The sequence below is a fragment of the Myxocyprinus asiaticus genome, chromosome 30 (assembly GCF_019703515.2).
Source record: "Myxocyprinus asiaticus isolate MX2 ecotype Aquarium Trade chromosome 30, UBuf_Myxa_2, whole genome shotgun sequence".
NCBI lineage: Eukaryota > Metazoa > Chordata > Actinopteri > Cypriniformes > Catostomidae > Myxocyprinus > Myxocyprinus asiaticus.
Window position 1 is genome coordinate 16,345,023 of NC_059373.1, and position 15,258 is coordinate 16,360,280.

The following is a 15,258-nucleotide window of genomic DNA, read 5'->3' on the forward strand; positions in this document are numbered from 1 at the left end:
TCACTACATTCCAGAACAGTCAGATGCAGCTTGAACATTATAAGTTGTAAAGCTTAATAAAAAGCTTTTGGTAATTTGTATGTCCATCACAATCAGTATATTGGTTAATACAGAACAGTACAATTTCATGTCCACTCTGTAAATTTTATTTAATCATCTACATCATAAATTTTGAATCTGAAGCTTTTTGTATTACAGCACTTTAGTGTTACTGATTACTTCTATTGCATTATTTCTTCTTCACTTGTAAGTAGCTTTGAGTAAAAGTGTCTGCTAAATGTATGGATACATGGAAACACATTGCTAATCTACTGTTATCCTAAGCAAAAACTGACCAAAGAATTAATTCTAGTTTGTTTGGTAAGGAAAAGACCCTCCTTTATAAGATTAGATAAACTCTATCATGGTTTTGAACATTTTGGCTCCCCAAGAAGAAGAAAAACTATTACTTTTTTTTCTTTGAACATTAGAGGACCAAAATTGTATTATAGGAAACTGATGTGCTTTTAAAGTAAAGTTTGGCCCAGAGACAACTTTACATGAATATACATTACACACAATATGCAAATTAGCAGGACAAACACTTCTTGTGTCTCATACTGATAGGTGCTTATTCAGAATTCCCTGATGACTGTATTTAGCACATCAATATTTAGCTACCTAAAAACATTCTTTGCACAATTTTTTTGCACAAGTCTATCTTGTGTGAGATACTTTATTCACTGTTATGCTTTCAGTGGGGTAAATTGATACTGTATGTATATCCATAAAGGGAATGCTCTTCAAGACATTTCCAGTCATCATGTGGGTAAGTTCACTTAGATACAAATCCATTATAATCCATATTTTGGTCCAAATTTATGATTGAGATTGCTTACTCATGCATGACAGTTCAAAGTGTCAGTTCATTAGTCATTCAAAAAAGCCTTGGAATGTGGAAGGAATCATATGCTGTTTGATGGATTGATATCTTGTTTGCTATCGATTCATTCATTTATTTAATTCCACAGTCATTCAAGTTCACAGACTGTTTAGCTGAGGCTATTGATCTCCTGGTAGTTGAATTGATAAAAGATGACTTGTATCTGATGTGGGTAGTAAGTAAGGCATGTTTCAGCATTTGAACATTATGCTTTGACAGCTTGTCTGGGTTGTAAAATGGAGAGGCACATGGTATACAGGCAGTGCATTACTGATCGCATCCTTGTTTATTGATGGTACGATCAATCACGTGGGCGGTATTTCGAACATAAGAACCCAAAATCATTTCTGTGAATCAGAGAGCAATGCAAACCCTGCTGGAAAATCCTGCTTAAAAGTATAGTTCACTAAAAAATGGGTATTCTGTCATCATTTACTTACCCCTCAAAGAAGAATTCTGATGTTGCTCTTTCTCATACAATTAAAGTGAAAAGGTACTGAAGCTGTCAGTCCCTTACATTCTGCCTAATATCCTCTTTTGTGTTCCACTGAAAATTATATTGTTTTTGAAGCATGAGGGTGAGTAAATGATGACAGAATATTGATGGTATATTGAAAACATGGTAGCTGTCTTCTAGCTGGTGTAAGCAGACCATTAGCCGGTCAACCCGGGAATAGCTATAAGAGTATGTAAGGAGCAAACTTCAGTTTTTTTACTTTTTCTTTTTTTAAAAAAAGCCTTCCTTGAAATTACCTCACATGCACAAAAGTTCTATTTCCACAGACTGTATTGTACAATTTCCCTCACACTTGTGAGACAGAAGGAAGGCTCAAGACACATTGCTGGGTGCTTGATAAATGCTAAAGAAATTGAAAATTTGCTGCTTCATCTGCTCTGGATTATTTTCCAATCAACGAGCATATTTTCCTCAGTGAAGCGCTGTCATCTGCTTTTTTTGCAACCCATCCCTCCGTGAAAGTATCCCTGGGGCACCCTCCTGCTTCACTGGTATGTACAGTTCATTACTCTTCACTGGTGACCAGACCTAAGCACTCATTCTTCACATACTGAATGTAAATCAGAGCAATTCATAATCCATTTCATTGGATGCTCATTTTCTAAACAGGCCCAGAGAAGTCTTGTTGAACAAGGATATGGAAAGATACAAAAATCCTCACAGACTCTTTTGCAGGCACAATCCAATACTTGTCAGATTTGAAAACCCAGCCTTTAATATTAACACTAGCAGATTGTTAGCCTCCATTAGTGTGAAACTGCTGAATCATTGGAGCTTAAATCTGAAATCACAGGCTACTTTCTCTTGCATTTCTTCATGTTCCCTGCTGTAAAGACCAGTTTAGACTTGCATGAATTTCCTGAACATTGAGTAACAGTTTTGTCAAGGTCTTTTTGGCATTGTGGACAACAGGCTTCATATGTGAAAAGTCTACCTTAATTTTTGTGATAAATGGTAAAGTATTTCTCTAAGATACATCAGGGTTTCATATTCCAGAATTTGAGTCATCGATTAAATTGGTGATGTGGCTTCAGTTCATGTTCTTTGTGTTCTTGTGCTGTTAATGCTTTTCTTCTTTGCAACAATTCAATCCGTTCCACTGACAGACCTTTGAGAACAACAGTAATGAATTTTGGGACCTTTATCATCCTTCATCCTCTAAACAAACCAGCAGACTGTACTTTTACAGCAGTGACATTGTGTTGAGTACACTATTCGGTCACCAAATGGCTACTGTTGGCTCTGCTATGACTGACCAAACATTATAGTGGTCAGCTCTGTCGCCTAGGGCTGGAAAGTTGTGGCTTCTTGTTGCGTGCCAAGTTTGAGTCAGCCCAGTCCTAAAGCTAAAAAAAGAGGACTTCACGGTCAGACAGGCTGACCACAGAGACATCAGTCAGCCCAGGGTTCCCCTGCCTTCTCATGAAGCCTGTGGCCTGCCAGCCCATAACAATGCAGGTTCAAATGGGCCAGTGAGAATCACACTGTAAAAGACATTAGCTGGGAATAGCAATGGCCGTGACCGGCAGCTCTGTGCGGGGCGTGCGAAGCAGGCCTTGCATTTATGGGAAAAAATATCGTCCTTTTTTCTCATTGTTGTTGTAGTTTCTCACTCCCTTTTCATGTGCGGACATCCCCACCTCGCTCTGTTCTTTTACATTTTAATACTTGTTGCCTGACTTTGAATGGCTCTCGTTTGATGAGGTTTTATCCTCTCCTCCCTCCGTTCGGTTTAATTAGCCATGTTCATTTTTCCAGCAGGGCCTCAAACGATGAAAAGCATTTGCGAGATGTGACTAGCGGCTGAGCTCTGCGTGCCTGAGAGTATTGCCTTACTGTGACCACAGCTCTTAAAAACAGAAAATCCATCTCCAGTGTTTTGAAGGGAGGGGAAGAGCCAAAGCAGAGATAAGTCAGCAGGGTTTGTCAGATGCGGTGCTTCCTCAGAGCGATTGGCTCGTCTGCCAGCGGATTGTCTGGCAGCCACCCGTATACGCGTCGCCTCAGATAACGCCCATACATCAGAAACGATGTGTCTCAGAAAGCGCTGAAAGTCTCGGAGCTCCAGTGACCAATCATGCGAACATTTGTCAACCTAACTTCCGTTAAGAAACGTGTCATTATTTTGGCTTGATAAAGCCAACATACTGTTCCACATTAAAGGCTTATTAGGGTTTTTCCAAAATCCCTAAACAAAGACTAAAATTATTTTATCTATCTATCTATCTATCTATCTATCTATCTATCTATCTACCTATCTATCTCATCCCATACAGTGAGGGAAAAATTAGTCCTGCAAATATTGTGAATTTGCACACAGTAGCCATGCAAGAGCCAAATATTTGTGCAGTTAATAATTGGCAAAAAAAAGCACAAACTGAGATGATGTTGTGGGGTGGAGGGATATGGAGGGCTGACTCACAGCTGTATATAAAACCATATATAATTAGGATATTTGCCGGTTTAATTTATACGTTATAATGTTTTACAAACACTATTGACCCTGAACAGATGAGACATGCCCTTTTAACACGTCAATATAGTGAATAAAAGCAGACTTTTCTGCACATTTTCTTTGAAAGTTCTGTTTCCATCATGGATTTCTCTTTCAGCCTGATCTCACATAAAAATCAGTAAGTGTGTGCCCATTTTTCTTTATCATTTTTCAGTATACGTTGACTGGATTTGAAAACACTGCCTCCAGAGGCTAAAGCGGTAAGTGTTTCAAAACATATAAACAAGTGTGACATCTATTTATATCAAGGAGATGTTTCCAGAAGCCAGTTGTAAAAATAATTGTTTTCAGCTAAACAGGGTGAAAAACGGTGAAGAGAAATACTTATTTTATTTATTTAATACTTGTTTTATGGGACATCACAACTCTATTGCATGTCTGCAGAATGTAGTAACTCACCAAAAACATTTCATTCATGCTTCAAAACCTAGTTATTGTGTCAGTAAATTGGCCAATGCTACCAAAATGAAAAGTTTTTTGTCACGTATGAGCTGTACTGGTCAAAATGTTTAGATGTTTTTTTCACCATGGCAGTCTACCCTGGAAATGTATGAAATATACAAATTTAATATTTGTTCTATTTTTTTGTTGACACTGACTGCTTACTGTACTATACATGAATGTCAGTTTTGTCTAGCTGAATGCTACTGTGTATCACACTGAGCTTTCTAGAGTCTGATTTCAACAGTAGGTAAAAGTTTACTGGGAAAAGTCAATACTGTACAATACTGTAGTACACAGAAAAAGGATATGCACATTTGTATGCATACAGTACATTTAGTACTACATTTTGCAGACATGCAACAGAGTTGTGATGTCCCATAAAACAGTTGTGACAATTGCACTTATAGTTTAGAGAATGTTAAGACTGTTTCAAAAAATGAGCCAAAGTGATTGAGAAAAACTGTAATATCACTATACATATTTATTTTATTATTATTTATAACCGACAAGGCTAATAACAACAATAATAATAGTAATAATAATAAATGCAGAAAATGGTTAGTCAATATTGGATGAACAGATAACAAATAAAGTTATTTGTGGACTAGTTGGTTACAACAAAGTGGTGGCATGCATGTTGCAGAGAACTGTAAAAATGTAAATCAGAGAGAGAAGGAAAAAAGTCGATAACTTGCTGCCATGCATGAAAATCGTCCATACAGTATATTGGCTCCTCATCCTCGTCTCCTCTTCCTCTCTGAAACCTAAGGGTGCTCTTGCCCACACCACATGTTGTGTAGTACTGCATATGTTGTGTAGCATTGCTGTTACTGTTATCACTTTTGGGAGTAAAGAGCAGTTCTCCCTTTGATTGGTGAATGTCCCTAAAGCGCAGATTCCACGCATCTCCTTATTTTGTGCTCTGCAATAACACGGTGAACCTCGTTATATTCAATTAATGCTTGCTGTCATTAGCAGGACCATACACAGGGTCTCTGCTCTCTTCACTGATCCTGGAAGCTTTAATCTTGACCCACAGAGCAAATTTTGAAAACGAAATATTAAATTGATGAATGAAGTAGTGTAAAAGAAATATATCGTTCTGCATAAAACGATTGCAAAACAAAATGCAATTATGTGGTGAATTAAGTTGTATATTTAAGAAAATATTTTTAAAGTTACACACAAATATAATGAAGTTGCAATGATGAGCAGCACTTCACGTTTATGGACAGCGTCTTAAAGCACTTAAAGCGCATCCTCGCACTTTTATGTTAAGTGCAGTTTTGGGACACGCACATAAAAAATAATGACCGTTCATAAAATTGCTCATAGAAAATGCTCTTAACCACTAAGATAAATTGTTTGGGGAGTCACGTGATGCCATGTGAGGATCTGATGTGTGAACGGAGAGCTCTGCACACTTTGCTAGTTTTAATACTTTTCATGACATAAACCGGTGAGATTCGATACACTCTGTTCCATAACTGTTCTAGGAGGACAGTATGTCAAAGAATTCAAAATCCTCGGGTTCTGGAGACATTAAAAGACACTTACATGCTCAAGCTGACATCCTCGAGCAGGTCGCGGGCCTGGGAGTCGATTTGGTCGGAGAGGTGCGGGAAATGCGGCGAGAACATGTGGGCAATGCTGATGAAGGTCGTTGCTGACTTGGAGGATCTTGCTGTGATACGTAGATCGATCACTGTCATAGAGGCGAAGTTCACTCATGTGATTACAAGAGTGAGGGATGTCAATAAATGGATCGATTACCTGGAGTCATCAGAGAGGGAATTATCTGTTAATCCGCTAGCAACCAAGGTGGATTTGGAGCATGTCTGGGAGAAGTTGGAGGACATGGAAAACATTAGCCGGCGGAATAACATCTGTATCGTTGGAGTCCCAGAGGCAGTAGAGGGACAGGGTACGGTGAAATTCCTGGATGGGCTCTTTCCGAATCTGCTCGAAATAGCAGGCCATAAACTGGAAATCGAGCGAGCTCACAGGGTTCCTGCTCGGCAATCTACGGGGGGAGACAGGCCCCGATCAATTCTGGTCAAATTCCTGAGATCATCTGATAAAGATCTTGTGTTACACAGGGCAAGGAGTAAAAGAAGGCTTTCTTGGAAGAACCACAGCATTTTCTTGTTCCCAGATTTTATGAACTCGACAAGAGAGAAATGTGATCGATTCAAGGAATGCAAGAAACTTTTACATCAACAGAAGATCGCTTTTGCACTGATATTCCTGGCCAAATTGAGAATAGATGCTAAGGATGGCCGTAAAACATTCACATGCCCACAGCAAGCGATGTCTTTCATAAAGTCAGTGGAGTAAGTCATCTTGATATACTCATGTTGTAGCCGAGTGGACCGGCTCACTGAACATTCATTTGACTGTTTGGGGAATCTGCGCGGTTTTTTTTTGTGTTGGTTCCGCCTAGCGGCTAGAGCTTGTTTTGTGGAGTATTTCTTGCAAAGTCATTGGAGCGAGTGGGTCGTTTGCTTGCACTCATGTTGCAGCCGAGTGGACCAGCTCACTGAACATTTGCTTGACTGTTTGAAGAATCTGCACACTTTTTTTGTGCAGGTTCTGCCTATCGGCTGGAGTTTATTTTGTGGAGTGACACACCTTCAGGACAGTTTTATGGATGAATCTACATGCTCTTTGTGTTTATTCCGGCTATTGGCTGGAGTTTGTTTTGTGGAGTATTTCTTGCAAAGTCATTGGAGTAAGTAATTTGCTTGCACTCATGTTGCAGCCGAGTGGACCAGCTCTCTGAACATTTGTTTGACTGTTTGAAGAAACTGAGCGCTTTTTTTGTGCTGGTTCCGCCTATCGGCTGGAGGTAATTTTGTAGAGTAACACACCTTCAGGACAGTTTTATGGATGAATCTACACTCTCTTTGTGTTTATTCTGCCTATTGGCTGTAGTTTGTTTTATTGATTATCTTTTGCTGTGTAATTCTGTCTCACAAAATTTGTATAGAAACTCTGGACTTGAGCAATCTGACGGCAAGTTTGTCGCGGGAGCTCTCGTAGGCGTGCATGGACTGTTTGAGTTTGGAGGGATGGACGTCAGTTGGCAGGGTTATTGCGCAGGGTTAATGCGCACGTTTTTCTTTTTTCTATTTGTTTGGTTCTGGGGGATGTTCGGGTTTTGAGGGTTGCACTAATGTTGGAATGTGGTCTTTATAATCTTGTTTTTGACACACAATCTATTTTTTCTTATATGTCAAAATGTCAAATGTTAATATGAGTGGATTGTCTCTCTCCACGTGGAATGTGAATGGGTTGGGGCACCCCATAAAAAGAAGGAAGGTTATTTCGCTTCTTAAGCATAAGAAATATGATATAGTTTTTCTTCAAGAAATGCATCTTTCTCCGCAGGAAGCTGAAAAATTTGGAAAGATATGGGATATGGATATTTAATAGTACTGGCTTGAGTAAGAGCAGGGGAGTCATTGCACTGATAAGTAAACACCTACAATTCAAATGTCTCAAACAGAGTAAAGATAAATTGGGAAGAGTCATTACTGTTTTAGCTGAAATTCAGGGACAAAGTCTTATTTTGGCTAATATTTATGCACCTAACGTTGATGATCAGGGCTTTTTTATTGATCTTGAAGGGATGTTGCAAGCCAATGGCACCCCTCATGATATAATATTGGGAGGAGACTTTAATCTTTTGATGGACTCACTCCTTGATCATAGGGAAGCAAAAGTGTGCAAGCCCCCTAGAGCAACATTGACACTTCACAGGATGTGTAAAAATCTTGGTCTTATATATATTTGGAGACTTTTGAACCCATCTGGTAGGGACTATACATTTATTTCATCAGTCCATAAGATTTTCTCTAGAATAGATTTTTTTATATCTAAGTCCCTCATTTCATCTGTTGTTGATTGCTCAATTGGAAACATTTTAGTCTCAGATCATGCCCTGGTGTGTTTAGAGGTGTTGCCACATATGGAGAAAAAGAAATCATCATAGTTGGTTTTATGTAACCCTTTTGCAAAATCATGAATTCCCACAAATGCTAAAAGCTGAAATCAGTGTCTATATGGAGACCAACTGGTCTTCAGTATCCTCTGTGGGCATGGCTTGGGAGGCACTTAAGGCAGTTCTTAGGGGCCGGATCATACAGTATGCCTCATTCACCAAAAACACCAAAGCACAGAAACTCGTGGAATTGGAAGGGAATATTAAATGTGCCAAGACAGAGCTGAAGCGTCGAATGTCGTCTGAAGGCCTCAGGGAATTGACCCGATTGAAATACAGATATAATACTATTTTGTCATGGAAGGTGGAGTTTTGTCTATTCAGGGCAAGACATTCATACTTTGAGTTGGGGGAGAAGGCAGGTAAACTTTTGGCTAGATATATTAAACAGAGACAGTCTTTTTCTACCATTCCCTCAGTGAAATCTGCTGGTGGTGAAATATTTACCTAGGCCATTGATATTAATAATGCTTTTAAAGAATTCTATCTTGATTTATATAGTTCCATGTCTTCATCTACTGATGAGGATATTAGAAACGTTGTGGAAACATTAGAAATTCCTAAACTAACGACTGAGCAAAAAAGTTCTGAGATAACCTTGGAGGAGTTGGTGAGGTAAGACCAGACGGCTTTGCCGCTGAATTTTTTAGATTTTATGCTACAGAACTGGCTCCAATTTTGCTAGAAGTTTATACGGAATCATTAAAGAATGGAAAGCTTCCGCCAACCATGACACAAGCCCGGATCAGTCTGATTCTTAAAAAGAACAAAGATCCAAGCGAGTGTAAGAGTAAACGTCCAATTTCCCTGATCCAGCTAGACGTTAAAATACTGTCAAAAATTTGGGCTAACTGATTAAGTTATGACATCTCTTATACATATTGATCAGGTGGGGTTTATTCGGGGCTGTAACTCTTCTGATAACATTAGGCATTTTATTAAAGTCATGTGGGCAGTGGCGAACGATCAGACTCCGGTCGCTGCCATCTCACTTTACACTGAAAAAGCATTTGAAACAGTAGAATGGGATTATCTTTTTAAAATTTTGGAAATGTACTCATTCGGGAATACTTTTATTGGGTGTATTAAGTTACTTTATAGACACCCAGTATCGGCAGTGCAAACAAATGGATTAATTTCAGATTATTTTATTCTGGATAGGGGCACCTGGCAGGGTTGCTCTCTTTCCCCCTTATTGTTCTGTCTTGCCCTGGAACCATTAGCAGCCACAATAAGAAAGGAGGACGATTTTTCAGGGGTGGTGGCGGGAGGTATGGCGCATAAGCTTTTGCTTTACGCAGATTATATTTTATTATTTGTCTCCGACCCAACTACATCTATGCCTTGTCTTCAAATAATTATTAATTCCTTTTCTAAATTCTCAGGATACAGAGTTAATTGGTCTACATCCGAAGCTTTTCAGCAGGGTGCCTTCCAGTGGCCCAAACAGGGCTTTAAGTATTTGGGAATTTTATTCCCAGCAAATTTGGGTGATTTAGTTAGAGTTAATTTTGACCCTTTAATAAAACGTTTTACGAGCGATGTGAGTAGATGGGCTTCATTACATTTATCCATGACTGGGAAGGTTAATGTTATTAACATGAATTGTATTCCAAAATTCAACTACCTGCTACAACCTCTCCCAATAGATATCCCCCTCTCTTATTTCAAGCAATTTGATAGCATAGTGAAGTCCTTCATTTGGAGTGGTAAGTGTCCCAGATTACATTCCAGTAAATTACATAGGCCGATTGACAAAGGTGGTCTAGGCCTACCCAAGATTTTGCTTTAATATTATGCTTTCGGGCTCAGACATTTGGCTTATTGGTCGCTTCCAACTGAGGGAACCCCATCCCTGGTTTTGTATTGAACAGGAAGTTCTTGCCCCTATTTTGCCATTGCAAAGCCTTTCTATCAAACTAAACGGAGAAGTTAAGTTACACCCCGTTATCTTGCATTTGCACTCGGTATGGACAAAAGTGTCCAGAGTGTTTAATTCGGACATTTATTTAAATGTTGCTTCAAGCATATGGCTGAACAAAAAATTATGTATTAATAAGTCCCCTTTCTGCTGGACCGAGTGGATTGTGAGGGAGGTTAATACACTCGATGACCTATATGAGAGGTCCTTTGAAAATATGGTTCAACATTTTGAGAATCACAGGTCTCAATTCTATAGGTATTTACAGCTGCGCCACCTGCTCTGTACTATTTTTGGTAGTAGCATACACCCCCCTAAAGCGGGAGATACTTTGGGAGTGGTGATTACTGCTTTTGGAAAAGGTCATGAGGCATCAGTGTATTACTCCCTGCTAATTCAGAGTCTGAGGGACAGAGCTTCAACTTATCTCAAGAGATTATGGGAGAAAGATTTAAACTTGGTATTGGAGGGAGTGTGGGCTAAGATTCTAAAAAACATCAAGTCTACATCTAGAGATGCAAGAGTGTGCCTTATGCAGTTTAAGATTTTACATTGATTCTATTGGACCCCCTCTAGATTGTATAGACTTGGTTTTAAAGACATGCCCACCTGCTGGCGATGCCAGTCAGAAGATGGAGACACAACCCATGTTTTTTGGTGGTGTGTTAAGATCCAAGAATTTTGGTTGAGGTTTCAGAGTTTTATGTGTGATGTATTGGGCACTCAAATTTCATTTTGCCCCAGACTCTGTATTTTAGGCAATGGGGCAGTCATTAATATAGGGGAGAAATACATAAAAAAAATTGGGTCCTAGCCAGTGTTATGATCAGCAGGCAGATCATTCTTAGGGGATGGAAGTCGGCTGGAGCACCCTTGTTTCAAGAGTGGCACACAGAGATTAGCAGGGTAGCGGTATTTGAAGGAATGTCATATAGAAGGCAAGGTAACATGGATTTATTTAATAAAAAATGGGGCAACTCTTTAGCCTTTTTAGAAGGTTGTCGGGGAGGGGCAGTGGAGGAAGATTTGTAGTTTTAAATGTATGATTTTATTTTTTATATATATTCTTAAGTGTTTCCTCTTGTCTGTTTTTTTATTATTATTATATATATATATATATATATATTATTTATTTGTATTTGTATGTTCGTATACTTTCATTTTGTGTTGGACCACTGGATGTTAGTGTGGTGGGGGGTGGGGGGGTTTCAGGGGGAGAGACATATAATTTTATATAATTTGATTCTGTGTGTGTGTTCTGTTTCTTCAATCCTGTTTTTTGAATCAATAATATGTTAATATAAAAAAAATATCAATCGTTTGGGAAACAAGGCCCAAGTCAGAGTAAACTGGTCAATGAAAACTCATATGATAGGTTACAAGAAGCAGGTAGTATACAGAAAATATCAGAACAATGTAAACATATTGACAAAGTTCATTCAGATTGTTGTTTTTTTAATTAGCTTTTCATTATTCAGCATAACAGTAAAATCATTAAAATAATGCATTCAGTTTTCATTTCATTTTTTTATTAAACTTATGTTGTGACATGAAGTTGGAAGAAAATGCAGTCAATCTTAAAAAAAAAAAAAAACTATTTTGATTTTGATATTTAGATAAAACATTCATTTTTAAATATATATAAATCATTTACAGATTATAGGGTGGGAGTGAGGGGGATGGGCATGACCAAAAGTTATTGAGAACCACTGCTGTAAGGTTAGTTAAATCTTCAAACCTTGAGCTTTTTTAAACTGTCAAGCAGGGTTAATCTAGTTTTATTTATCTAGTTTTATTATGCATTACTTTGTCACTTTCTTTATCACAAATGTTATATTGCTCTGTGACTCTTATGCTAAATATGGGAAAATCATGACATACTACCACATGAATTGCTGAATTTATAATTCATTCTGGATGTGTGGTTGAATTTTTTTTTAAACAAATCAAGTTCTTCCCCCTCAATTCAGTTATGCTTTGACTACGTAACTAAAGGCACTAGCAAAGACATTCCACTGCTTCATGGGTGTAATTCACTTTGGCAGGTCTGCAAATTTCGCTTGGCCGCGTGCCTGTCTGCTACAGCTGTGCAGGAGACATTTCCGAAAGCTTTTTTTCCCCCTTCTTCTCTGGGAGATTACATTGTCTTTTTGATGTCCTCCAGCATAGCTATGGCACATGCTCTATGCTCAAACTATAGTTCCTCTACCACAGTACAATGTCTAGAGAACATATCACTCTCATCAATGCACAGGGCTGCTCTGGTGGTGCATTATATAACAGCGATGATGGCAATTCCACAAACTTGACCTTTGATTGATTCTGAATGCCATTTATTTTGTGCACAGTCACTAGTACTCACAGACTGAAGATGATATTTCTATCAATCGCCCTGCTTGGAAAATGGGGCCATGTTTCATTCCTTTCCTATTATCTTTCAAACCACGGAGAGAATGGTGCAAAACGAGGGATAAAATGATGGCGAATCCACCTGATAGAGAGTCGGACAGAGGCAGAGTGAGATATCGACTCATTCTCTCCACCTCCTGACAGACATGAAGTCCTGGAGCTAATTGCGAGGATCAAAGAACAAATGAATTCACTCAGACATGATTTAATGGAGGCAGGCCAAGAAAACCTGTTTCAATTACAGCAATGAGGGATATTCAAGCAGCTGGCTGGAGAGTAGAAACTGCCCCTTGGGAGATCTCTGGCCATTGAGAGGAGAGTGAATGCTGAGAGCATGAACTGGTATAGGCTATTGCACAAATCAATCATCTGGGACGTGGGGTTCAGCCAATAACAGGTGACATAAAAAGCAAATTGGGGTTAGGAGTAAGGAGTAAATCAAATCAGCCCATCAGAAGCCAATACTTTTTTATCAAATTAAATGAGAAAGAGAAATAATCCAGGTGATGAAGTGCAAAAAATTGAGAAAAGAGAATGAGGGTTTGTCTGCAAAGACATTTTTCCTTCAAAGGCACAGTGGCAAACCCAGCAAAATCTTATTGAAAGAAATTTGCAACAGACTTTGTTTTCCACTCAGGCAGAGAGGTAAAAATCCTTCCTCCTGGACAAAAAGAAAAGGAAATGTTTGAAAGGAAGCATTAGTTATGCAGGAAAGTTTGTGACACATCCCTCAAAGTTGACTTTGTCACACAAGATATGTTCACACTTAGCACAGCTCCAATTCAGTTTTTAGACCTACCTTGTTCTACCACTACATGTACATTTTTGTACATTTGGCAAGCACTTTTATTCAAATTTACCTACAGTGCATTTAAGGTGTACATTTTACCAGTTTGTGCATCACCTGAGACTCAATCCCATAACCTTGGTGTTGCAAGTGGCATGCTCTAGGAACACTGTTGTCTGATATTTGTCCACAATGTAATTTTGCCAGTGATGAAATCGTATGTGTGTGTTTATTGGCTGAGGAGTCGTTTTCTGACGAATAAACATATTGGTTGGCTTCAGCATTCTCCCAAGTGCAAGCGGAAGCAGCAAGCTGGCAATATGGAGCAAGACAGGAGAAATTTGTCCTCTGTTTACGTCATTGGTTATACATATTGCGGAACAGGGTGGGTGGGGCAGCTTTGGTTTGTGTTCCCCTTATAATTATTACATGTAGTGTATGACTACATTCACATCCTGAATGACAATAAAATGTGAATTCTGATCAATATGAAATGCATCTCCAGAAATCTGATTTGAACTGGATTTTATAACTTCCATGAATATGATTTGGACTGTATTTTAAAAATCAATGTTGTTCAGTTGTTTTTGCTGTTCAGATGACATATAATCTGAATGGAATTGTACATGCTCAAAAAAAGTTTTATATATATATATATATATATATATATATATATATATATATATACACACTGGCGGCCAAAAGTTTGGAATAATGTACAGATGCTGCTGTTTCGGAAGGAAATTGGTACTTTAATTCACCAAAGTGGCATTCAACTGGTCACAAAGTATAGTCAGGACATTACTGATGTAAAAAACAGCACGATCACTGTTTGAAAAAAGTCATTTTTGGTCAAACCTAGACAGGCCCAATTTTCCAGCAGCCATCACTCCAACACCTTATCCTTGAGTAATCATGCTAAATTGCTAATAAAAGTGAAGTGAAGTGAAAGGTGTACACTACAGTCTTCAAAGACAAAGGACAACTGGCTCTAATCCGATGGAAAATTTGTGGGCATATCTGAAAAAGTGTGTACAAGCAAGGAGGCCTACAAACCGGACTCAGTTACACCAGTTCTGTCTGGAGGAATGGGCCAAAATTCCAGCAACTTATTGTGAGAAGCTTGTGGAAGGCTACCCAAAATGTTTGACCCAAGTTAAACAATTTAAAGGCAATGCTACCAAATACTAACAAATTGTATGTAAACTTCTGACCCACTGGGAATGTGATGAAAGAAATAAAATCTGAAATAAATCATTCTCTCTACTATTATTCTGACATTTCACATTCTTAAAATAAAGTAGTGATCCTAACTGACCTAAGACAGGGAACGTTTTCTACGATTAAATGTCAGGAGTTGTGAAAATCTGAGTTAAATGTACTTGGCTAGGTTGTATGTAAACATCTGACTTCAACTGTATACACACACACACACACACACACACACACACACACACACACACACACACACTGGCAGCTAAAAGTTTGGAATAATGTACAGATTTTGCTCTTATGGAAAGAAATGGGTACTTTTATTCACCAAAGTGGCATTCAACCGATCACAATGTATAGTCAGGACATTAACAATGTGAAAAATTACTATTACAATTTAAAAAAAAAAAAAAAAAAAAAAACTACAAAGAGTTCTCATCAAACAAAAATCCTCCACATGCAGCAATGACAGCTTTGCAGATCCTTGGCATTCTAGCTGACAGTTTGTCCAGATACTCAGGTGACATT

General features: G+C 38.5%; 1 protein-coding gene across 1 annotated transcript in view; it reads left to right on the forward strand.

The window, feature by feature from the left end:
• The first annotated feature begins 1,743 nt into the window (after positions 1 to 1,743).
• Positions 1,744 to 15,258, forward strand: part of trps1 (trichorhinophalangeal syndrome I) — a 221,675-nt gene continuing 208,160 nt past the window's right edge. The window contains exon 1 of the mRNA XM_051663822.1: positions 1,744 to 1,930. The gene's annotated coding sequence lies outside the window, so the exon portion shown is untranslated. The remainder of the gene's footprint in view (positions 1,931 to 15,258) is intronic.